We start from the raw sequence: 25,526 nt of genomic DNA on the forward strand, positions 1-25,526 counted from the left end.
ATGACAATGATTTGCTGATATATTGATTATAAAACAAACCTGCTATTGCACATGTTCTTTGTCTATTTAATCAATTAGTAAGTTTATCAATTACAGGGCATTTATGGACATCCCTTATCAATTACACCATGTTGTCCATTACAACTTACATCTATAACAACAAGCATCTCTTTATACTATGTATGTTCAGAGACAAGAGACGAAAATGAAATATTGACCATGGACTTTTTTTTCATGGCTTCTGGTTTACATAATTGATAAGCTAATGTCATCTGCTCAATCATCCACTAGTCTATCAATTATGAAAGAGATCTATAACCAAGTCATTATGACAGAGGTCATCTGTTAGAGTAATTTCTGATAAGATAAAAGCATCATTTGATAGATCATTATCTTATTAATCAGAGAAACACCTGCTACATATTAGTTACAAGCGGTTCCTTTCTGGACATCTGGACATTTCTCTAAGGGTCAAGAGTTTAGAGTAGAAAGGACACACAATCCATTATTTAATAATACACTAAGGTCCAGTTAAATGTCAGCTTATTGATAATACACTAGGTTCAGCTAAAGTTCAAAGTAAAAACATAGTGACGAGTATAATACAGGCCTACTAGAACATAAACAGTTATTTACCCAGAAAACAAAAACCTCTTTAACATTAGAGTTTACCCAGAACCTTTGGGTAACACAGAAACAATGAAGGGCTGTCTACTCAAGAGAGTCTAATGTAAAAATATTTACTAACAGGATGAAGTTCCTGATACTACATGAAATGTGTGGTGTAGGCACCTGCTAAAATGGAATTCTCCTTTGACTGCAAAAGGGAGACAGAGCCCATGATTGTTGGACCTGTAGTTCAACAAGAGTCTGCAGCATTTGTGTTTGCTGTCAGAGAAGCTTCATTATACCCTGACTCATATCCCTCTCCTTTTCCTGCTGGGACTCCTGGGCCTGTCAGCTCTTTCCTTCTCCATGCAGTCTGCCATCTTTACCCTCTAGGCCATCTGTTCATGGTGTGATGCAACACTGACTTGCAGGATCTTGCTGAACATTTCCTCCCTAGTCTGCTTCTTTCACCTCATGGTTCCACAGGTGTTGAAGGGGGACCCCTCAAAGCCGCAATGGCAGCAGCTACAGATAAAAGACAGGTATATCATTGTGTTTAAAGTCACAATGGAAAATGGAAGATAAGTTTCAGAACTCCATTCCCTGATCCCATTTTAAATAAGACATGCTTATTGAAACTTTAGTTTTGGAGTTCCTCTCCACAACACCACTGTCCAGAACCAGACATGGTGAGTATGGCCCGCTGGAGTGAAAGGTGGGGCATAAGGAGGGAATTGCTCAGTTGCATCAAACAATAAAATTTCAGCTCCTACTTCCATGGTTATTAGTACAGGGAAACGGCACTGAGTACTGGAACCATTTTTCACAGGCAGGGGTGATTTTAGCTGATATCTCACTCCTGAGGGTAACAAACACACAGAACACAGCAGCTGCTGCTTGCATTCCAAAGCCACCTGGGCCTGTTTGTCGCTAGCCTATTTGCTGCAACAGTGCCTGTCGAAGTCATTGCAAGAGTGGCATGGGAAAGTGTCATACCATGAAGGAAGAAATAAAGCTGCCATCCCTAGAAATCTTCTGGAGAGAATTGCAGAATACTTCCATGAACCTCTCATTGATAACTCTCAGGAGAATACAAGGGACATCCCTATATAAACAAGCTTTTCTGCATGCATCCCATCTAACCTTACCAGGAATGAAAAGCAGATAACAACTCTACTTCTGTACTGCTCCCTCTTCTTGTATGGGAAAAAACAAACAAACAAACAAACAAACAAACAAATAATGAAAAATCAATATCTGTGCCCTGGTAAGTTGGGAATGGGGTAGAAAAATTGTAAGGAAAAATGTATGTACACACTTACCTGAGATTTTTTCCCCTTCATCGGGCTTGTCCATGCTGAGCTGTTGGGACTGGCTAGACCACACTGGAGTATTGCAGCATTGTTGAACCCAATCTTTGTGTGTTTTCCCCACTTCTCTTCTTCACTGTTCATGGCAGGGTTCTGTGTCTTGGGCTCCTCTGAGGTATCCACAATGGTCTACGGAGTGCTGGTGATGTCTCCATCAAGTATGACATGCACCTTGTTGTAAAAGTGGCAAGTCTGTGGCTCAGCACCACATTGATTATTGTCCTCCCGGGCCTTGTGGTACATGTGCTACAGTTGTTTTGGCTTTCACGCAGCGCTGCTGCTGAGCCATGTTTTTCCCCAAAGCCTACATGCTTGTGCAATCTTTGATAGATATCCACATTTCTACAAAAGATCCGTAGTTGTGCCTGCACAGCTTTTTTTACCCACAGGCTCATGAGAGCCAATGCCTCCTGTCTACTATAATCAGGAGTGCATCTAGTGCATGGAGCTGGTCTGGTAGTTGGGCAGTTGCACACAACAAGAGACAGATGATAGGTATGTTTACCAAGCTGGGAAATCAGGAAAAGTCATTTCAAAAATACGTAGGGGCTTTAAGGGTGTGTGTGTGTGTGTGTGTGTGTGTGTGTGTGTCTTTCTGTTTCTGTGAAACCCGAGGAGAAGAGTGACCACAATTGTGACCACAGCAGTCATTGTTGGGCATTGCGGGAAAGTTGCTGGAGGTTGTTAGAGCTGACATAGGTCCTGCACTTGCACTGCACACTTGCACAATACCATGATTTTAAATCCAACTGTGACAGCTATTGGTGTGACAGATATTACAACTCCATCCAGTATCTTTGGGGAAACATATTGTATTAAGTGTATGTATCACTCAGTGCTCGGTGACTCATACTAATTAAAATAAGTAATATGTATCCAGTTTTGCAATATTTGGGGATGAAATACTCATTAAAATATAATGAAATACAGCAGTGTAAAGTGAGTGAAACAATTTACCAAGTTACTGAATTACCCTACCAGCTACATGCAAAAATTATAAGTTTCACATATGGCATTTTCCGTCACAATGAAAGGAAGAGCTGCTCCTTCTAGAATGGCTGATTCCAGGTGGCAAGTCCTAGCAGTCCAGCAGGCAGTAATGGGCTCATTAAAGCTCAGTTCTCCCCTCTAGTCTTCACAATGGATCCCTTGATATCTATTCTGCTCTTCTTAAATGCAAAAAACTATCAGTGATGTCACTGGGGTTTCTGCATATGTAAAAAAAGATCAGAATATATCTAAAGAGCTCTGCTGTTCATCTCAGAGAAGAGAATTTAACCAGAAAATGCTGAAGGAAGATTGGGAGCACATTCTACTTTCATCCAATGAATGGAACTCCCACTGATGTGAGAGAGAGATTGAGGATAAACAGCAGGGATGATATGTCCCTAATTTTGTGGGTAAAAAATTTATACTTGCTATCTCCAGTTAGATTTTATACTGCTGCCCATCACTAGTATCTGACATCTTGAATTCCTGCCTGCTCTATTGCTCCTAGAGGATACACAAGACCCTGTGTATGGGTTTTTGTTTAGTAGTTAGCACACTGGACTGTTTGTCTGGAGATGCAGGTTTTATTCCCATTTCTGCTGGTAATTCACCACATGCCTTTGAGCAAGTCATTTCATCTCTTTGTGCTTCACATGGGTGTTGTAAGACTTCATTTTTATTTACAAATTGGTTTGGGATGCTGAAATGAAAGCAGCTAAACATTGCACAAAAGGAGTTAGGTTCTTGTACTAGTAATGGACTGTGTTTGGTACAGTACGCTACTCACAGTCTGCACTATTGATTATGTACTAGAGGAAGACAGATTCCCTAAACTTTGTAAAGATATTGTATCATTTTATTCTGTTTTATTAATATGTCAAATGTAATCTAGTAAAGGCTTTATACACATCCTTGCCAGATACCACATAAAATGAAACTCCATTTGCATTCAGAATCCTGGTTGAAAACACCTGCCTACCCCTTCAGAATATCTTCACTATTTCACTGTGGGTACATCTACACTAGCGACTGTACATGTATCCATGCACATGGTTGTGCCATAACCCCTTATTGTCCACATCTAAACCCCAGAAGCATGTGTCAGAAGTCAAGTAGCAGGCGAGTAAGCTAGCAGGTCTGATGGGTGTCGGTAAGTACATACCTTATGCTATAGCACAGTCCCGTATCCATGCCAATTTGCAGTGTGGATGATGGTAAGGTGTGTGTATCAAGTCTCAAGCTTCAACAGTCCTCCATCCTCATTCCCACAATGCACTGAACCCCTTTCTTCCTGACTCTTACCAAATCTATAAAGGTCCCTGTCCCCAAGTTTTCACCACACCAGAACAGCTTTCCGCAGTGCTTTTTTGATCAATACAGGCAAACATGGATCCTGCTCCAAGAGCCACCCAGGTGCTGATCAATGTGTGGTCAGAGTACACAATCCTCCACAATTTCCCCTGGAGTGGCAGGAGAATTCACCTCTAGTGGGAAATTTCACTGAGGCTGGACCAGGTGGGCACTGAGCAGAATCTGGCCCAGTGCTGGGAACACATAAAGCACTTGAGGCTTCTGTACAGGAGGGCAAAAAACGCGAACAGTCACTCTGGGAGGGCTTCTTGTACATGATCTTTCTATGACAATCTGGATTGGATACTGTCATGGGCTCCCAGATCACAATCCCCTCCTAAACGCTGCCAGCCTCATTGTACAACAGGATACTGATGATAGTCAGGGTAGGGATGCAGTAGAGACTACGGACGATGCCCCAGAAGACCTGGAGGATGAGGAGCATGTGATTTTTCACCTCTACCAAGCACACCCAGTTGAGGAAGCCCACGCTGATGAACCCAAGGAGGACTCTGATCTGTGACAGGAACCAGATCCCCAGGTTGGCAAGTTTCAGTGGACCTCCAGCCTCTCTGAAAATATCCCCTCTTGCTGTGTTGCTATGTTCCTGATTTTATGCCCAGCCCCCACTCTGATCCACCCCAAAATGGTCCCCGAGCAAGACACAGCTATAAATCAATGATGAATCACTATTATGCATTTGACTAAAGCTACATCTTAAAAACAAATTATTACGGAAAAATGATTGAGCTCCTGTGACCATGCATTTCTTGGCCATCATTTTTTTGTTTGTTTGTTTGTTTGTTTTTTGCTCATCTCTGGACTTTCTCCTATTTGTCCATATTTTTCCTGAAATGTGGCACCCAGAACTGGAAACAATATTCCAGTTGAGGCCTAATCAGTGTGGAGTAGAGTGAAAGAATTACTTCTCATGTCTTGCTTACAGCACTCTTCCTAATACATCCCAGAATAATGTTTGGTTTTTTTTTCAACAGTGTTACACTGTTGACTCATATTTAGCTTGTGATCCACTATGACCCCCAGATCCCTTTCTGCAGTACTCCTTCCTAGGCAGTCATTTCCCATTTTGTATGTGTACAACTGATTGTTGCTTCCTATGTGGTTTATTTTGCATTTGTCCTTATTGAATTTCATCCTATTTACTTCAGACCATTTCTCCAGTTTGTCCAGATCATTTTGAATTTTAATCCTATCCTCCAAAGCACTTGTAACCCCTCCTAGCTTGGTATCATCCTCAAACTTTATAAGTGTACTCTCTATGCCATTGTCTAAATCATTGATTAAGATATTGAACATAACTGGACCCAGAACCAATCCCTGCGGGACCCCACTCATTATCCCCTTCCAGAATGACTGTGAACCACTGATAACTACTCTCTGGGAATGGTTTTCTAACCAGTTATGCACCCACTTTATAGCAGCTTCATCTAGTTTACATTTCCCTAGTTTATTTATGAGAAAGTCATGCAAGACAGTATCAAAAGCCTTACTGAAGTCAAGCTATATCACCACCTACCCCTTCCCCACATCCACAAGGCTTGTTACTCTGCACAAGTAAGCTGTCCAGCTGGTTTGACATGATTTTTTGTTGACAAATCCATTGTGTTACTTATTACCTTATTATCTTCTGGGTGTTTGCAAATTGATTGCTTAATTATTTGCTCCATTATCTTTACAGGTACTGAAATTAAAATGATTGGTCTCTAATTCTCCGAGTTCTCCATAATTTCCTTTTCATAGATTGGTACTATATTTGCCCTTTTCCATTCATCTGGAATCTATCCCGTCTTCCATGACTTTTCGAAGATAATCGTTAATGCAGGGATCGGCAACCTTTGGCACGTGGCCTGCCATGGTAAGCAGCCTGGCAGGCTGGGCTTGTTTGTTTTCCTGCTGCGTCTGCAGGTTCAGCCGATAGCAGCTCCCACTGGCCGCAGTTCGCCGCTCCAGGCCCGTGCCGCTTCCCGCAGTCCCCATTGGCCTGAGACGGTGAACCGCGGCCAGTGGGAGCCGCGATCAGCCGAACCTGTGGATGCGGCAGGTAAACAAACCAGCCCGGCCTGCCAGGGTGCTTACCCTGGTGGGCCGTGTGCCAAGGTTGCCGATCCCTGCGCTAATGGCTCAGATACCTCTTCAGTCACCTCCTTGAGTATTTTAGGATGTATTTCATCAGGTCTTGGTGGCTTGAAGACATCTACATAGTTTTTAAATTGTTCTTTCCCTATTTTAGCCTCTGATCCTACCTCATTTTCACTGGCATTCACCATGTTAGACATTGAATCATCACTAACGTCTTTGGTGAAAAACGAAACAAAAAAGTCATTTAACACTTCTGCCATTTCCCAGTTGTGTGGCCTCTCTCTTCACTGAGCCAGGCTACACCAGCTGGGGAAAACAGTGCGAACCTGCTTGGTCCCTCTTCATAGCTGACCAAACCCCTCCATTCAGCAATATGTAGAGGAGTGACCATTAGTAGAAATATCTCTCTAGCATAGATGGCTGGATCTCCTCCATGGGACTGAAAAGCCATCTCTCATTCTGGTACCTTAAAAATTGCAATATTCTCCAAATGCTGGCTACCGTTTGAAGAAGAAATGGTGAGTGGTAACAGAGCCCTTGGAAAGAACTGCAACCCACCCCACCCCTTGAGGCACTATGAACATTTTAAATTTGCAAAAAAAATTTTAGTGCATTTATCTTACCATTAGTAGCCTCTGTGTCTTCCTAATGGGCATCAAAAGGTGTCTGAGAACCAACTATAATCTAATCACATTCCTGGAATGCTAAAAAATATCAAAATTGCCCTTTACAGCAGTGTTATGTTATGTGGGGGGATTTCTCAGCTTATTCCAAAGGAGAAAAAACTATATAATGCTATCTATGTCTTTGAATTGCCAGGCCCTTCAGCTCCCAAGAGGGAAACCATTCTGGCAGGAGAGCAGGAGCATTATCCAAAAGACAGCAGAGGCAGACAGAGAAGGACCCTGGAGGACCTGTTCATTGGCATGAATAGGAGGAAACAGGAGAAATTTGAGTTCCACAGGACATGAAAGGAACCCTTTAGCAGGAAGATACACTGAGACGATGGTTCAAGGAGCAGGACACATGTCATAGGGAACAGGAGAATTCCCTAATGTAGAGACTCATAGAACTTGTAGCTGAATGAGTTTGGGGTTCACCTGCTGCTGTGACCACTGCACCTGTCTGTGAATTGCCATCTCCTCCTCTTCCTCCCCCAGGTGTCACCCAGGATGCTGCTGAGCTGGAAGACCAAATCTCTTGACTGATCAGAAGAGAAGAATGAGGGGGGATTGTAGTCTGAGTGGCATATATCCCTCACAAGAGGACCTCCTGAGTATCCAGGAAGGGAACAATCATAGAATATCGGGGTTGGAAGGGACCTCAGGAGGTCATCTAGTCCAATCCCCTGCTCAAAGCAGGACCAACACCAACTAAATCATCCCAGCCAGGGCTTTGTCAAGCCTGACCTTAAAAACCTCTAAGGAAGGAGATGCCACCACTCCCTAGGTAACCCATTCCAGTGCTTCACCACCCTCCTGGTGAAAAAGTTTTTCCTAATATCCAACCTAAACCTCCCCCACTGCAACTTGAGACCATTATGCCTTGTTCTGTTATCTGGTACAACTGAGAACAGTCTAGATCCATCCTCTTTGGAACCCCTTTTTAGGTAGTTGAAAGCAACTATCAAATCCCCCCTCATTCTTCTCTTCTGGAGACTAAACAATCCCAGTTCCCTCAGCCTCTCCTCATAAGTCATGTGCTCCAGACCCCTAATCATTTTTGTTGCCCTCCGCTGGACTCTTTCCAATTTTTCCACATCCTTCTTGTACTGTGGGGCCCAAAACTGGACTCAGTACTCCAGATAAGGCCTGACCAATGTCGAATAGAGGGGAATGATCATGTCCCTGGATCTGCTGGCAATGCCCCTACTTATACAGCCCAAAATGCCATTAGCCTTCTTGGCAACAAGAGCACACTGTTGACTCATATCCAGTTTCTCGTCCACTGTAACCCCTAGGTCTTTTTCTACAGAACTGCTGCCTAGCCATTCGGTCCCTAGTTTGTAGCAGTGAATGGGATTCTTCCATCCTAAGTGCAGTACTCTGCATTTGTCCTTGTTGAACCTCATCAGGTTTCTTTTGGTCCAATCCTCTAATTTGTCTAGGTCCCTCTGTATCCTATCCCTACCCTCCAGAGTATCTACCACTCCTCCCAGTTTAGTGTCATCTGCAAACTTGCTGAGGGTGCAATCCACGCCATCCTCCAGATCATTAATGAAGATATTGAACAAAACCGGCCCCAGGACCGACCGTTGTGGCACTCCTCTTGATACCAGCTGCCAAGTAGACATGGAGCCATTGATCACTACCTGTTCAGCCCGACGATCTAGCCAGCTTTCTATCCACTTTATAGTCCATTCATCCAGCCCATAATTCTTTAACTTGCTGGCAAGAATACTGTGGGAGACGGTATCAAAACAATGAGCCTGCAGGAGTCCCTGAACTCCACCAAGTGCCTTTCCCCCAAACAGCACTCAGGAGATGTCCCGAAGATCAATTCCCCCTCACCCCGCATCATCCCTCCCTTGTCATAGGGAGTACAAAGAGACAGGTGCAGAGAAAGTAACATTTGGCCAGAGTCCACAGATTCAGTCCTGTTATGTTTTGAATATTGATGTTTTCATTTTGTTTAAAATATTTGAATTATACATACACTATAGTACTTTTAATAAATGTTTACATTTTCTTGACTTTTGTGTGGACCCTCCTTCCTAAGTACAGTATGATAGCCATAAGATGTTTTTAGATTGGGGATTAGGCCTCACGATTCTCAGCACAATTGGAATGGTGTAACTGTTTGGTGCCATCATACTGCAAACACTTTTCTATCTGTCCCACCCCACCCCAGGTTCCGAAATATCCAAAGTCCCAAGGATACACAGGAGGGATGGGGAAAGTGAAGTTAATGATATGTGCTTGCAGAAAGCACTATTAGTTTTAAATTAAATTAGTTTCATAACACAGGAAATGGGAAGGTAAACTTAGGCTTTAGTTCATATGCAGAAAATTCGAGTAACTGTACAGGGAAAGACAGCATTGGCCACTAGCCTGGGATAAAATGGTTTTGTCTCCCTCCCCTCACCCTACTGACCAGTTTCAATCTTAGCAGGGATTTGTGTTTCATAAAAGCCATTAAGTGCAGTTAGCATAACTGACAAAGAATGGTTTAAAAACAAAAAGAATGAGTGGACCCACTATCCCACAAAGCAAATGTTGACAAGGTCATTAAGAGAGACTGAGAGCTCCTGATAACAGAGTTTGGTCAACAAATGTGAACAGTGAAGAGAAAAGCACTGCACAATGACCTCCTCACAACTCTTCCCTACCTTCCACAGAACAAACCCAGTGGAGGTGCCATATTATAATTGCCTTTAGCATGTACATTGTCACATGAATTAATGGTAAATGACCTTTGGCTACATGGGAACAAAATGCTCACAGAGGTATGTAATATGTGCCAAAGTTCTCTCATGTGCTGTTCCAGCAGCTGAACTGGATGTGAAGGTGCCATAGAATCATAGGCTTAGAAAGGACCACAAGGTTCAGGATTTGTTGTGTCTAAACCATCCAAGACAGAGGGCTATCCAGCCTTCTTTTGAAAACCTCCAGTGAAGATGCTTCCACAGCCTCCTAGGCAGTCTATTCCACTGTCCTACAGTTCTTATCATTAGGAAGCTTTTCCTGAGATTCAATCTAAATCTGCTATGCTATAGTTTAAACCCATTACCTCTTGTCTTGTCCTCTGTTGCAAATGAAAACAACTTTTCTCCATCTTTTTTATGGCAGCCTTTAAAGCAGGGGTCGGCAACCAGCGGCACGCATGCCAAAGACGGCACGCGAGCCGATTTTTGATGGCATGCTGCTGCCTGCCGGGGTCCTGGCCCCACTCAGCCACCCCACCCACTGATTTCTCCTGCGGGGGCAGGAGGCAGAAGCTTGGTCCTGCCGGCAGCCAAGCTTCCCCCTCCCCCGCTTCTTCCCCCAGCGTGCTGCTTTCCTGCCCCTCCCCCTCCCTCTCCCTGCCGCCAATCAGCTGATTGCCCTTGCCAGGGGGAGAGCAGAGCCGCAACATGCTCGCTGCTCCAGGGAGGAGGCAAAGGAGAGGTGGGGACGGGGCCGTGGAGAAAGGGGTGGGGACGGGGCATATCCCCTCCAGCCCCCTGCCGTGAGCACCCCGACAAGCCGAGCACTCTGGCCCGCTGCCCTGACCCCTGAGCCCCCTCACACACCCAGCCCTCTGCCCTGACCCCAGCACCCCCTCACACACCTCCAGCCCCCGTTCTAACTCCTGCAGCCCCACACATACCCAGCCCCCCCACACTCCGTTCCCTGACTCTTGCACCTCCCACATCCCCATCCCCATCCTGAGCACCAAATGGGAGCTCCTGCACCCCCCTACACATTCCCACCTGCACCCCCGGTCTGGGGTCCCGGCTGCTGGCCCCTTGCCAGCCGGGGTCCCGCAGGTCCCGTTCAGCCCGCTGCCGAACTAGGTGAATGGAACCCCAGGCCAGCAGCAGGCTGAGTGGGCCGGCAGCGTAAGATCAGCATTTTAATTTAATTTTAAATTAAGCTTCTTAAACATTTTGAAAACCTTGTTTACTTTACATACAACAATAGTTTAGTTATATAATATAGACTTATAGAGATAGACCTTCTGAAAAAAGTTAAAATGTATTACCGGCATGCAAAACCTTAAGTTAAAGTGAATAAGTGAAGACTCGGCACACCACTTCTGAAAGGTTGCCGACCCCTGCTTTAAAGTATCTGAAGACCATCATATGCCCCCTTAATCTCCTCTTTCCACACTAAACATACCCAGTTCCTTATGCCTTTGCTCATAGGGGTTGCATTTCATCCCTTTGACCATCTTTGTCACTCACCTCTGCAGTCTTTCCAGTTTCTCTACATCCTTTCTATATATTGTTGTCTAAAACCGGACACAGCACTCCATCTGAGGCCTAACCAGCGCCGAGTAAAGCGGTACTATCACCACTCATGACCTGCATGCTATGCCTCAGTTAATTCAACCTAAAATTGCATTTGCTTTTTTTGCAACAGCATCACATTACTGACTCATGTTGAGTGTGTGATCCTTCCCAGCAGTGCTTCTACCAAGACATTTTTTTTCCCATTGTGTTTTTGCGCATTTTGTTTTTCTTCCCTAAGTGTAGCACTTTACATTTGGCTTTGTTGAATTTCATTTTGTTGTCTATAGCCCAATTCTCCAATTTATCAAAATTCCTCTGAATGTTAGCTCTATCCTCCAAAGTATTGGCAACACCTCCTAGCTTTGTGTCGTCTGCTAACTTGATCAGTATATTCTCTATATCCATGTCATTAATAAAGATGTTAAACAACCCAGAACAGATCCCTATGCAACCCCACTTGTGACCTCCCCTAATCCAATATCATTCCATTAATAGTTACTCTTTGTTTGCAGTTGTTTAACCAATCATGTGTCCATTTAATGGTAGTTCTGTTGAGCCTACATTTCTCCAACTTACTTATCAGAATGTCATGTGGGACTGTGTCAAATGCCTTGCTGAAGTTCAGGTATATTATGTCCACCACAGTCCCCCATCCACCAAATCAATTATCCTGTCAAAGAAGGAAATCAAGCTGGTTTGGCATGATTTGTTTTTGGTAAATCCATGCTGACTACTAGTGATTACCCCTTTGTCCTCCAGGTATTTGCAAATTGAATGTTTTACACATTGCTCTAGTAGCTTCCCAGGTATCAAAGTCAGCTGACTGGTCTATAATTACCCAGCTCCTCCTTTTCCAACTTTTTAAAGATGGGCACTATGTTAGCCCTTCTCCAGTCTTCTGGGACCTCTACTGTCATCCATGAGTTTGTAAATATTATTGCCAGAGGCTCCAAGATTTCTTCAGCTGATTCCTTCAGTACCCTTGGATGAATAGCATCCAGCCCTGCTGATTCGAATGCATTCAAACTGGTCAGAAGATAAGTATTTATTCTGATTTGCATTCCTTCCCCTTTGTTGTCTATGGTAACTTCACTAGTCATCTGGTCACACGTGAGAAGACCGAAACAAAGTATCATTGAGCAGCTTTGCCTTCCTATCATCTTCTGTTACCAGCTCACTTTCTCAGTAGCAGACCCATACCATCCCTGATCTTTCTTTTTTGTGTGACATATTTGAAGAACCCCTTCTTGTCGTCTCTAACATTTCTTGCCAGCTGTAACTCATTCATTGCCTTGGCTTTCCTGATTTTCGCTCTACATGCTTGTGCTATTCCCGTGTTTACTTCCTCGGTGATATGCCCCTCCTTCTATTGCGGAGCGGACCACAGGGACATGGTGGCCGCCACTTCCCACAGCTCCCATTGGCCGGAAATGGCGAACCGTGGCCACTGGAAGGTGCAGGCAACCATGCCTGCAGATGGTCAATGTAAACAAACTGTCTTGTGGCCAGCCTGCAGATTACTTGGATGGGCCGCATGTGGCCCACGGGCTGCAGGTTGCCTACCACTGTTCTAGTATTACATCTTTTAAGAACTGCTAGCCTTGGCTGCCATCCTCTGCCTCCCTGCTGTACTAATATGTGTGCACAGATGGCATTCCTGGTTTCCCCTGCCAGCTGGGAACCAGAACCAGTGTGCATGTGGGTGGGATCCAACTGTAAAACAGACTTGTCCTGAGCCCACTATGGACAGAAGCACTCCCATTTACCCTCACATAGGGTTGCCATATGTCTAGGTTTTCCATGACATTGCCTCTTTTGTGTGCCTCCCTCCTGGGCAGATTTTTTAAATAACAGGAATTGTTCTGGAGTTTTGCAGAGCAGTTGATGTAGCTCATAAAGAGCCTAAATTGGTCTGTTTCCTGATTGGTCCCTCCCCTGCATCAGCAGCTGATTGGTCCATTCCCCTACAGCCACAGCTGCTGGATCCTGCCCACCCAGCCCTGGGAATGGGGTCCTGCAGAGAGACACTGACTGAAGGCTGTCCTGGGCTTGTGCCAGTTACCCTGCTACCATGACATGGAGCAACACTGCTCCCCACCTCCAGTGTGTACCCCTGCAGCAGGTACTCCCTGTAGCACCCACAACTGTACTCACCATTCAGTTTACCCTCTCCCTCCCCACCCCATCTTCCTTCTTACCCCACTGTGTCCTCTTTTGGGGAACTTGAAATAAGGTAACCCTACCCTCACAAGCATTTTGGAGCATGCAGCAAGTGACTATATGAATGGTGTTGGCTGCACTGGCATCTAGATGGATGTGTAGATTTCAGCCTACCAAATGTGCAATGCAAGACCATTCTGCAGCTACTGAGCTTGCAACTGAATTCCCTTTTTCCTAGGATAATTGATCTTGGGATAGGTTTCAGAGTAGCAGCCGTGTTAGTCTGTATCCGCAAAAAGAACAGGAGTACTTGTGGCACCTTAGAGACTAACAAATTTATTAGAGCATAAGCTTTTGTGGGCTACAGCCCACTTCTTCGGATGCATATAGAGTGGAGCATATATTGAGGAGATATATATACACACATACAGAGAGCATGAACAGGTGGGAGTTGTCTTACCAACTCTGAGAAGCCAATTAAGTAAGAGAAAAAAACTTTTGAAGTGATAATCAAGATAGCTCAGTACAGATAGTTTGATAAGAAGTGTGAGAATACTTACAAGGGGAGATAGATTCAATGTTTGTAATGGCTCAGCCATTCCCAGTCCTTATTCAATCCTGAGTTGATTGTATCTAGTTTGCATATCAATTCCAGCTCAGCAGTCTCTCGTTGGAGTCTGTTTTTGAAGTTTTTCTGTTGTAAGATAGCCACCCGTAGGTCTGTCATTGAATGGCCAGACAGGTTAAAGTGTTCTCCCACTCGTTTTTGAGTATTATGATTCCTGATGTCAGATTTGTGTCCATTAATTCTTTTGCGCAGAGACTGTCCGGTTTGGCCAATGTACATGGCAGAGGGATACTGGTTCACGAGCTAAGTTAGGAGCAGGTATGTGGAGTCCCTCAAAATAACAGTTGGCACAGAAGCACTGTATAAAACAATATTATTTCTGGGCAATAAAGTCCTGTCTTCATCTTTGAAATACAATCATCATCTCCTCAGCAGCCTGGCATCATCAGTCTTTCCAGTGCTTCCCATTTTTTTACTTATACATCTGCCTCTCTGGTCCACTAAGCCTTGTGGGGCAAGTGAATAGAAACCTTTCTGGATCACAATACTCACTTGCCCCTTTTGGTGTGCAAAGTATTGGGAAAGGAGTGCCAATGATGGCCCCTGTACAAATCCAGCTATTATTTCTGGAACTTTTCTTATGGTAACCACCTGTGGGTAGATCATAGTCTAAATTGCCTTGCAAACCTGCCCACCCCGGAGAGTGGACTTTCTAACCCCAAAGCAGTTTGCAAAAGATCTATAGCTCTCTGGTGTTGCCAGCTATCACAGGGCAATAGCCACCTGCTTATGTACCAATTTAGCTTCCCTAAATCAAATGTTCTGGTGCTGGAGTTTGGTGCAAGCATCTCACTCAGCTCCATGAAGTTCTGTTTCCTTACTCTGAAGTTCTGAAACCACTGCTGATCATTCCAGGTTTCCAGAACGATGTGATCCCTCCACACCGTGCTGGTCCTCCTGCAGCAGAAGTGATGGTCCATGCCAGTGGCATTATTGGCATTCACCATACTTGTACTACGTGAATTGAATGAGTTGTCATTAACCCTCAAGGTCAGCCATGTTCAACATTTCACAAAGTTCTGGCCAAATTCCATACAGTGATTTCCTACACCACTGCGTTATAATCTGTTCCATGCTAAGGAGAAGGAGAAGAACCACATCATCATGCCATTGCTCTATGTCATCCACCCAGTTTGGCAGGGAATAACAGTGAAGTGGTGATGTGATCAGGAACTGCAATCAGCAAATGTTTGAAAGCAGGGTACAGTACAAACAGACAGCAAAGCAGTTCCTGGAGTGTCTTCTTGTCCACACAGATCCCTGGATACCACCCCTGAAATGGTAGTGCTAACATTGCATAACAGCAATGGCATTCTGGGCATGGGTATATGTGTGTACCCATTCCAGCATAGCATATGTGCTGGTATGGGAAGGATGTACATGATCCAGTACTCAAATACACACGGCCATGTAGACATAGCCTGTAACACAGCAGAGATTTAATCAAGAAAAATGCATTCACTCAGTTGTGCATACATTCATTCTGAAAAAAAAAAAAAAAATGAGGACTCCTGTGGCACCTTAAAGACTAACAGATTTATTTGGGCATAAGCTTTCATGGGTAAAACAAAACAAAACACTTCTTCAGATGCATGGAGTGAACATTACAGATACAGGCATACATATATTGGCACATGAAGAGAAGGGAGTTACCTTACAAGTGGGGAACCAGTGTTGACAAGGCCAATTCAGTCAGGGTGGATGTGGTCCACTCCCAGTAATTTATGAGGAAGTGTCAATACCAAGAGAGGGAAAATTGCTCATCAGCAACTACACACCACACCACAGAAACACTAACCCAGGAACCAATCCCTGTAACAAACCCTGTTGCCTACTCTGTCCCCATATCTACTCTAGAGACACCATTCAAGGACCCAACAACATCAGCCACACCATCAGGGGCTCATTCACCTGCACATCTACTAATGTGATATATGCCATCATGTGCCAGCAATGCCCCTCTGCTATGTACATTGGCCAAACCAGACAGTCTCTACGTAAAAGAATAAATGGACACAAATCAGACATCAGGAATGGTAACATACAAAAGCCAGTAGGAGAACTATTCAATCTCCCTGGACATTCAATAACAGATTTAAAAGTAGCCATCCTTCAACAAAAAATTTCAAAAACAGACTTCAAAGAGAAACTGCAGAGCTACAATTCATTTGCAAACTTACCATCATTAATTTGGGCTTGAATAGGGACTGGGAGTGGCTGGCTCACTCCAAAGCAATTTTCCCTTTCTTGGTATTGACACCTCCTCACCAATTATTGGGGGTGGACCACATCCACCCTGACTGAATTGGCCTTGTCAACACTGGTTCTCCACTTGTAAGGTAACTCCCTTCTCTTCAGGTGCCAATATATATAATTACAGATACAGGCATAAAAATATATATATATATTTATGCCTGTATCTGTAATTTTCACTCCATGCATCTGAAGAAGTGTTTTGTTTTGTTTTACCCATGAAAGCTTATGCCCAAATAAATCTGTTAGTCTTTAAGGTGCTATTGGACTCCTCCTTGTTTTTGTGGATACAGATTAACATGGCTACCCCTCTGATACTTGGCATTCATTCTGGACTGAATCTAGATATAAACCTCTGTGTGTATACTTAACCCTTTTGTTCACTTAGCTATATTATCTTAAAAATACCTTTGGCTGGCAAAAAGTTAAGGACTTCCTAGCGCATACGCACACATACACAGTTTATTTAATATTTTAAAATTAAGATATGCATTAATCATAATATGAACATAAGGGTGCAGTTTCATTACACGCTTGAAAAAATTCTGATCATTTAGCTGAAGAAAATTTATGTTTAAATTGTATTTTTATTCATGAAAGTCAAATTAGATTATTCTATTAAATGTTACCAAAGTATTTTACTACATATATTTATACATTTATATACATATATACACACATACATTTAAATTATGCATTCATAATAAAAAAGGTTCCTATTACAAAAAAAAAAGGTTCCTATTACAAACTACCTTATTCTCAAGGTGTAAGATAAATATGACACACTTATCACCCTTAAAATTTTTTCTCAGATTGATTACAAGTTTATACTTACTGGTCTGGAGAATATAACTAGAGGAATAAGCAGTAATAGTTAAATGCAGCCTCAAAGATGCAATTTGTAAGCACAAGTATATACATGACACTTTAGCACCTTTCTATTCAATTTACTCTTACCTCAAGTAACTCAAGACAGCAGAAAAAAAAGCTATAACACACATATCACTTAGATGAACAGAAAATGTTCAATATCCTTTTAAATTAATATGCTTATTTCTTCAAGAAACATTCAGTAGATTCCACTATTGTGGTTCACTTTGAATAATAAAGTATTTTGTTCTTTAAAAAAGATTGTGATATCTTCCTTGCAGAAATAAGGTTGCTTATGAAAATACAATCCAATCTGTATACCTTAATGTTCCTTTGTGCGTAACCAAAACTTCCCCCCGAAGCTTATGGATAGGAGCACTGATTTTGGCCCTAATTATTTTTAGTATAAACAAAGTAGCATTATTGTACATTAAATGTAGTTAAATTATAAATGGGTACAGGAAGAAAAGTATGTATTGTTGTAAAGCTATAGTGTTTTTATTAATAATATAGCAAGTGTAGTAAAATGATAGTTATTTAACATTATTATATATTACTCTTCTCCCAGTGGACAGAGTATTGGATTGAGAGTCAGGAGACCTGGATATTAAGCCTGGCTCTTCCACTCTCCTTCTTTGTTAGCTTGGGTAAACAACTTCATCTCCCTGTGACTCTGCGTCCCTTCTTACCCTTTGTCTGTCTTGTCTATTTAGACTGTAAGCTCTTTGGGGCAGGGACTGTATCTCACTATGTGTTTGTGCAGTGATTAGCAGAATGGATCTAAAAAAACTGTAAGTCTTTTTTCTTACATTAATGTGGTAATGATGTAGTAGTAGTAGTACATTTACAACTAAAATGAAAAATAAGTCTAAAAGTACATGCTTTAGTTAATTTATAGATTTTATATTACAATAAATTTTAATAATTTTATAGTAACCCTGTAATTTATTGTCCTAATTTATTGTCTACTTACAGTCTAAGTAGACAAGACACGCTGTTTCTCAAGGTTTTGTATTGGAATATCTTGTGTGAACTATTTTGACTCTCTACAGCCATATAATATTGATAGAAAATACACACTCTTTTTTTTGCCTTTGTGAAGCCTGCTTCTGCTTCTATGTAAGGATGACATATTTGTATATCAGTGAATACATGCCATGATAGACAGGTTATCAGGGATTGTTCAGATCAGCAATTGATTTCTGCACCAAAGGCACTTAGATACTAAGTTATCATGGACACTACAGAAAACCCTAAAATAAATACACAGAAAAGTTCTACACATCTGTCTTGCTCTGACATATATGTATACTCTCCTCCTGCATATCCTGGTAATCAATGGTGTCCTAAGAAGGGCATATTTTGTACCCAGTTCAACTCTGAAAGATAAGTGGAGACTTTGAAATCTCAGGGAACTTCTACTATGCTTATTTTCCATTCTTCTTAACAGGCCAGTACCTCAGGGGTCCCATTGGCAGAACTGAACTGGTCACATAAAGTCTTCTTGGTTGTGCTATTCCACTGCTACCTTTGTGACAGTCTAGGTGGTATATGAATAGCCAAAAAGCACATCAAGTGCTACATAACAATGCAACTGCTATTGCTTTATTTTAGAAACTAACCTCTTGGAGATGATAACTCAATGGAAGCTATTATTGCAATCTCTCTCAAGCAGCAAGAGACAACAAGCCAGGATAATCACTCCCACTTATGGCTCAATACAGGTGCTGGCAGAAGTATCCTATCATGATTACACTGAGTTCCAGGAAAGCACTTTTGAAGATAATCCTAAACTCCAGGGAGAAGTGTCATCCATATTTGATGTGTGCAAAGGCTGGAATACCATTTTATCCAATAACTGAAGGTAACATAACAACTGTGGACATAATATACAATGACATTTCTTATTGTATAGAGGGAAGTGTGGGTGGGTAGAGAAGTTTCTACTGTCACGAAAGTTCTGGATCAGAAAAGCTGTCATGACTGTAGCCATTAGGCTGTCAAATATAATAAATGAGGATTTCAGATACATCTCCAAAATTAAGTGAAGCTTTCTGAAAACAAGAGAAAGAAATGCAAATGGAAGTCCTTCAGAATATCCCTTGTGGTCAAGTGGCCCAGGCAGAAATGATTCAAGTATTATCAGCTTGTGTGAGCAAAGCAGAGAGGAAGACAGATAAAAGCACACTAGCATTATTCTGTACATGATTTTTTATCACAGATAACAGAGATGGGGTATGTGACTTTCAGGTCTTTTAAAGTTTGTTTTTTTTTTTTTTTATTAAAACTTTTTTTTTTTTTGAAATATTATTTAATAAGAAATCCTCACCTTGCAACCTAGTTGACCTGAACTAATAATTACTAACAATTACACAGTTTCCAATGTCTTCTTTTGAGCTAGTAAAACAGATTGGCCAGGCCAGTGAATTGCATGTCCTATCAGTGAACTCTTTTAGAAAAAAGCCCCCGGGAACTCATAAAGCTACTGTTGTTTACCTGGTGCCCATTAAGTTTGTGATGAAAAACACATCTAAAAAGAAAAGGTGAGAAAAGGAAAGTGGGGGTCAAAAAGAGAGCAAGAGCCCAGCCATCTTACTGGAACACAAGCAGGAAAAAAATCAGACATGGTGAAAAAGAAAAACAAGGGTGTGAGGTTGCTCATATACGGATTGCTAGAAAAAAGGCTCACAAGTTATATTTAACCATCCTTAGGAAAAGTGCATTCATAGGCATTGTCATAAGCTGGCCATTGCTTCCTTCAATTTGTGTCAGGAAACATGTAGCTCCTCAGATCAAGGACCTGATTTGATGGTTCGACTTTGAGGAGTGACTGATTCCAGAGATCTCTGAGGAAGAATATCATTCTACCAATAAAAAGCGACAAAGAGTCCTGTGGCATCTTATAGACTAACAGACATATTGGAACATAAGCTTTCGTGGGTGAATACTCACTTTGTCAGATGCATGTGGTGGAAATTTCCACAGGCGGGTATAAATATGCAGGCAAGAATCAGTCTAGAGATAATGAGGTTAGTTCAAACAGGGAGGATGAGGCCCTCTTCTAGCAGTTGAGGTGTGAACACCAAGGGAGGAGAAACTGCTTTTGTAGTTGGCTAGCCATTCACAGTCTTTGTTTAATCCTGAGCTGATGGTGTCAAATTTGCAAATGAACTGAAGGTCAGCAGTTTCTCTTTGAAGTCTGGTCCTGAAGTTTTTTTGCTGCAGGATGGGTACCTTTAAATCTGCTACTGTGTGTCCAGGGAGATTGAAGTGTTCTCCTACAGGTTTTTGTATATTGTCATTCCTAATATCTGACTTGTGTCCATTTATCCTTTTACGTAGTGACTGTCCAGTTTGGCCAAAGTACATAGCAGAATAGATCACCCTGCTGATGGTTTAAAGATGTAACAATCTTTTGTCCTTCATCTCTGACACAGCAACCTTTCTTCACAAGTTTCATCTTCACAAGTCACTGTGGATTACAGATGACCTGCAAATAAAGAAGGAAGAAGGTTGCATGTGTGTTTGAAGGAAGTCTTGGGTAGAATATGATTGATTTTGGTTAAAAAAATCTGACTGTGTCAATATCAGAGGGTGTATGCCTCTACAACAGCATCTTGGGGTTCTTTTTGTTTTGTTTTACTTTGTTTTGTTATTTAATTTGCAACCCAAGTCCCTAATATATTAAGGTCTTCAAATTTAGTATCATCTGCAAATTTAATTATCATGCTTTGTAGTCTTTATGCCCTCTTCCAGATCATCATTTTAATGTCTATTAAAAAAAATCAAGAATCCATGGACTTCTAAGCATATTTCTCAAAAACATTTCAGATATTGAGAATTGAAGAGATGGAGAAGGAGGGATTTGTTATTTTTCTTGGACTTTTTTTTGGTTATAAGAGCTGACAGAGACTACTAAATGAGTAGAAAACAAATTCAGAAATGTTGAAGCACAAGGAAACAATAGCAAGTAAGTAAAGGAGTTTGCTCATGAAGATTTATTGGTATATGATTTGATGGAGAGAAGCCAAAGAGAGCAAAGGACTTCTGTGTGCTAAGCACAGGCCTCCATACCCTTGTATGCTAATCCAGTTGTGAGAAGGGACTCAGGCTGGAGGGACAGGGCTTATATACTATCTTCCAGTGCAGGGTTTTCCAGGTGCTACCATCTCAGGTGATGCTCCCCCCCCCCCCTCAAGCTACACTTCTTTCCCAAGCAGGGAGGGAGTAGGAGACCCTTAAAAATTCACAACCTCTTCAGTTTAAGACTTTTGAGGTTGCAGAGGGGAAAGAGGGCTGAGGCAGGAGGGATGCATTGTCTGTGGCTTTGGGAAACTTTCCAGAACACCTATTGAATTAGCACGAAATGCTTGCTTGAGAAATGCAGTGATATTATAGTAAAATATCATCAGGAGTCAATTCTGTTTCCTGACCAAAACAATGCCTACTGATTGTAAGCCTTACAGAATCGACATGAAGTGTGTGGATCGTAGCAGATTTGTATTTTGTGTCAGGTGCCCACATACTACAGAGCATTTAACCAATTAGCAGAGTACATTGGTATGACAGCTGGCGCCATTGTGTGTGTGTGTCTTAATATTCTCTACACAGGGGACACAGACCAGACAGAAGATCCAACAGATGAACCAAAAATGAGTGTTGCACTAGCTATGCCTATAGAAACAGTACCCTGCTACCTGCCCTCTCTCTGTCCATCTCACACACATGTGTTCTTTCCCACAGTCTCAGTATGCTGGGGACTGCTTGAGTTTTTCAACCCCCTCCTGGATGCTCTTAGTCCTGGATATAATTATGGGTAGAAGTTGGGTAAATTAATGCAAAAACCTTTTTGCTACTATTGGAAGCTGTAGAGAGCTGGCAGGAGGCTTGTGGTTGCTGCTGTGCAGACCAGGTCCACAGGTTCGGCCGATTGCGGCTCCCACTGGCTGCAGTTCGCCGCGCCCCACCAATGGGGGCTGTGGGAGGTGGCAGCCAGCACATCCCTTGGCCCGTGCCACTGGGAGCTGCGAGCGGCCGTATCTGTGGGCACTCAGATGTTACCCTGAACAAGCCATGAACCAAGTTCTGCTAAAGAGTCATTTGCACCCTTTTGTTAGTCCAATGACTATTTAATTGTTTATATTAAGTGGAACACTTTCAAAAGGAGAGATTGAAGAAGCCCCATTCCATAGCCTAGTTGTTTGGTCACTCACCTTAGAAAAGGGTGATGGAGGCTCAAATCCTTTCTACATATCAGACACAGAAGGGATGTGAACCTGGGTCTCCCACAGCCTGGATTAATGCTCCAACCACAGGGCTAGAGATTATAAAGGGGACTCTTTCTCCTTATTTCTTTTGCAGGAAAAAGGTGAGGTGCCTAACAGGTGTGAATCCTAAGCAGAGGTAGGCACCTGTCTTTGAGGGGTCAGGCTTAGGCTACACCCCTCTCTTCATCATTTCCTACTGGCTAGTTTAAGCAGCTCCCTGCTCAGGCTGCTAGCTTCTGTGAATCCCATTCTTAGGAGCCTAACCATCCCCATGAATTGTATAGGGAGCCTAGACACCCTGACTCAGGGTCATGCATTTGCTTTGGCATGAGGGCTCCTACAAGTTAGGCACTGTAGAGCTAAAACTAAGTTCACTTTGTGGAGCTAAGCTGAGTTTTCCAGCTATCCAAAGCATTTTTTGCCAGCCAGGCAAAGTCCTAAGATATTGACCCTGAAACATGGAACCTTCTTACTTAAAGAAAAGCTTTTTAGGTCATTTTAAATGTTTAAAAATATGTATTTGTTATAATGTTCCTCTTTCTGCAAGGATTGTGTGGTTAGATTTATGATAATAAAGGGAGCCTGGCTTTACAGGCGGAGGTAGAGAAGAATTATAACAATAACATTTTTAAAATTCCAAACATCAGTAGTTTTTCCTATAAAATATATGATATGCACAGACTACATGACAGTGGGATGGTGTTTTCCTGGCATTCATTTGGGATGACTTACATAATGCGTCCTGGCTTGTTCAGTAGAGAGTTATATGGGTCATCCATGTGATAAAACCTTTATACCACACTATCATATATTCTTTCTCTTTGTATATTTCTCCAGTGTAGTTGACTCATCTACCCACCAAGTCTGGCTAGATTTCCAGTCCAAAGTCAGAGACACCAGTACCAGATATGTGCAGGTATATGTGTGCCATTGCAGATCTCCTTGCAGCACATGGTACATGGAAGCTCTGAGATAGGAAAGGGATCCGCCTCATAATCAAGGCAGAGACTTCATGGTTTGTTGATGAACTTTTAAAGATACATTACCTTTAGACTCATGCCTAGGTGGAATTTAAATAATATAAAGTAAAAATAACTCAGACATGCTTCACAAGTGGATTTTCTCATATTCCCTCAAGCCTAGACATGGCATTGTTCTGAGCACAGTGAACAGATCTTTTGCTACTTGTATACCAGTGAGTCTTTAAAAAGTCTGTATCAGGACATCCCCTTTATTAGTGCAATCAATCTTATATCCCAGGAGAACTGATAATGTATCCTCCATTTACTTAGAATTAAATGTAAAAGTTTGATGTATGCTAATGCATATTTCAGCTCCAGAGAAAACATATAAAAAGCACACCCTGTCTCCATTTGTTCTCATGGTTAAAGTTAAGGATGTGTTGAATTATTCAAAGTCACATTAAGTTCAAAGCCTCTGATAAACTCCATAAACCTTACAAATTTGTCTTTAATTCTGATCTTCACTCCATCTCTCTTTTCTCCCTCCCAATCGTTGAATAGAACTTTTCTGCCAGTTTTAGCAAAATGCAATAGGGTGAACTGTCAGTGCTCTTTGAATTGTTGTTATGACTAAGCCATGCAACCCCCAGAAGCATTAATTGGACTTCCATGGCTGAACCCCTTATATAGTGGGGGTTTGTTTTTCCTAAAATGATTTCACTGCATAGCATACATATGCCAAATACATGGATTTTGTTGTGTGGAGAATTTATCCCTTTGTCTTTAAAACTACACAATTAAACCAAGACAGCACAGATCCTATCTGTATAATATATTTTAATCTACACATGTGACTTGGATTTGCATGTATGGACTAAAATTTGTTTAGTTGTATTTTATGTTACAGTTGTATGAAAGACACTAAATGTGACAATGATAAACACACACACAAAAACAACCCTGTATTCAAAGACTATGAGGACTGGACAGTTAAGCAGGCAAAGTCAGGAAATGTAGAGTTAAGAATGAAACCTTAATTCTGTCTTTTGTTCATATGCATTAATATATTGTCTTTATTTGTGTGATCATATTTCTCCATAAGACAATTCAGTGCCATACAACAGTGCCTATCTCATTCACTGTTACCTTTCATGATAAAGCGTAGCATTAATAGCAATGGGCAGAATGTTCAAATCTGGGTGACTAAAGTTAGGTACCTAAATCTATATTTATTAACCTAAATACATGGCTTTTATTTTCAGAGGTACTAAGCATCCTTATCACACATGCTATAGGAAGGTCAGCACTCTTAAAAATGTGGATAGTTTCACTGAAGTGCCTAAATGTGTTTTAGGAGCCAAATTTTGGGCACCCAGGTTTGAAAATGTTGGCCTATGTGTAGGATTTCCAGGACTTTCTATGGGAGAAAGAGGCCTAAATCCCACTGAAAGTCAGAATTTGAGAATGTGAAAATCTGTGATATCAGTGAAAGTCTGGCTCTGTAAGACTAAAGGGACGAACGAGTCTTAGATCATAAGCCCCTTACATATATGACTGTTTGGGGCAGTGCTTGTCTTTTTGTTCTGTGTTTATACAGCACCTAGCACAATGGGACACTAGCCCCTGACTGGGAAACAAATAATAATACTAATAATAATGATAAATCTTTAGGAGGAAGAGGTATAAACAGTAGAAAGGAGGTTTTTGTGTGTGATTTTGGATTCTTAGGCACTTGTTCAGCAAACCTGTTAATTAAGAGATATAATTTGCAGCTAAATCATAAAATGAATATCTTGGCATCAAAGAGAGCTAAAGTCGTTAATCTTAGTATAAGAGTGGAAGGAGGAGGAGGAAAAGAAAGGCAATCCAAGTGCCAATATGAATTACAGGGGGGAAATAAACATGCAGAAGCTACTAATTAATGCTGTTAGAAGTATGAAAAATCCAGCCCATTGTGGACCAGGATATTAAGATTCTAAATGACAAATTAAATACTCAAAGGTTCTCCAGATCTGGTCAGCTGTTTCAGGTACC

The sequence above is a fragment of the Terrapene carolina genome, unplaced genomic scaffold (genome assembly GCF_002925995.2).
Source record: "Terrapene carolina triunguis isolate 2854851 unplaced genomic scaffold, T_m_triunguis-2.0 Scaffold21, whole genome shotgun sequence".
Lineage (NCBI taxonomy): Eukaryota > Metazoa > Chordata > Testudines > Emydidae > Terrapene > Terrapene triunguis.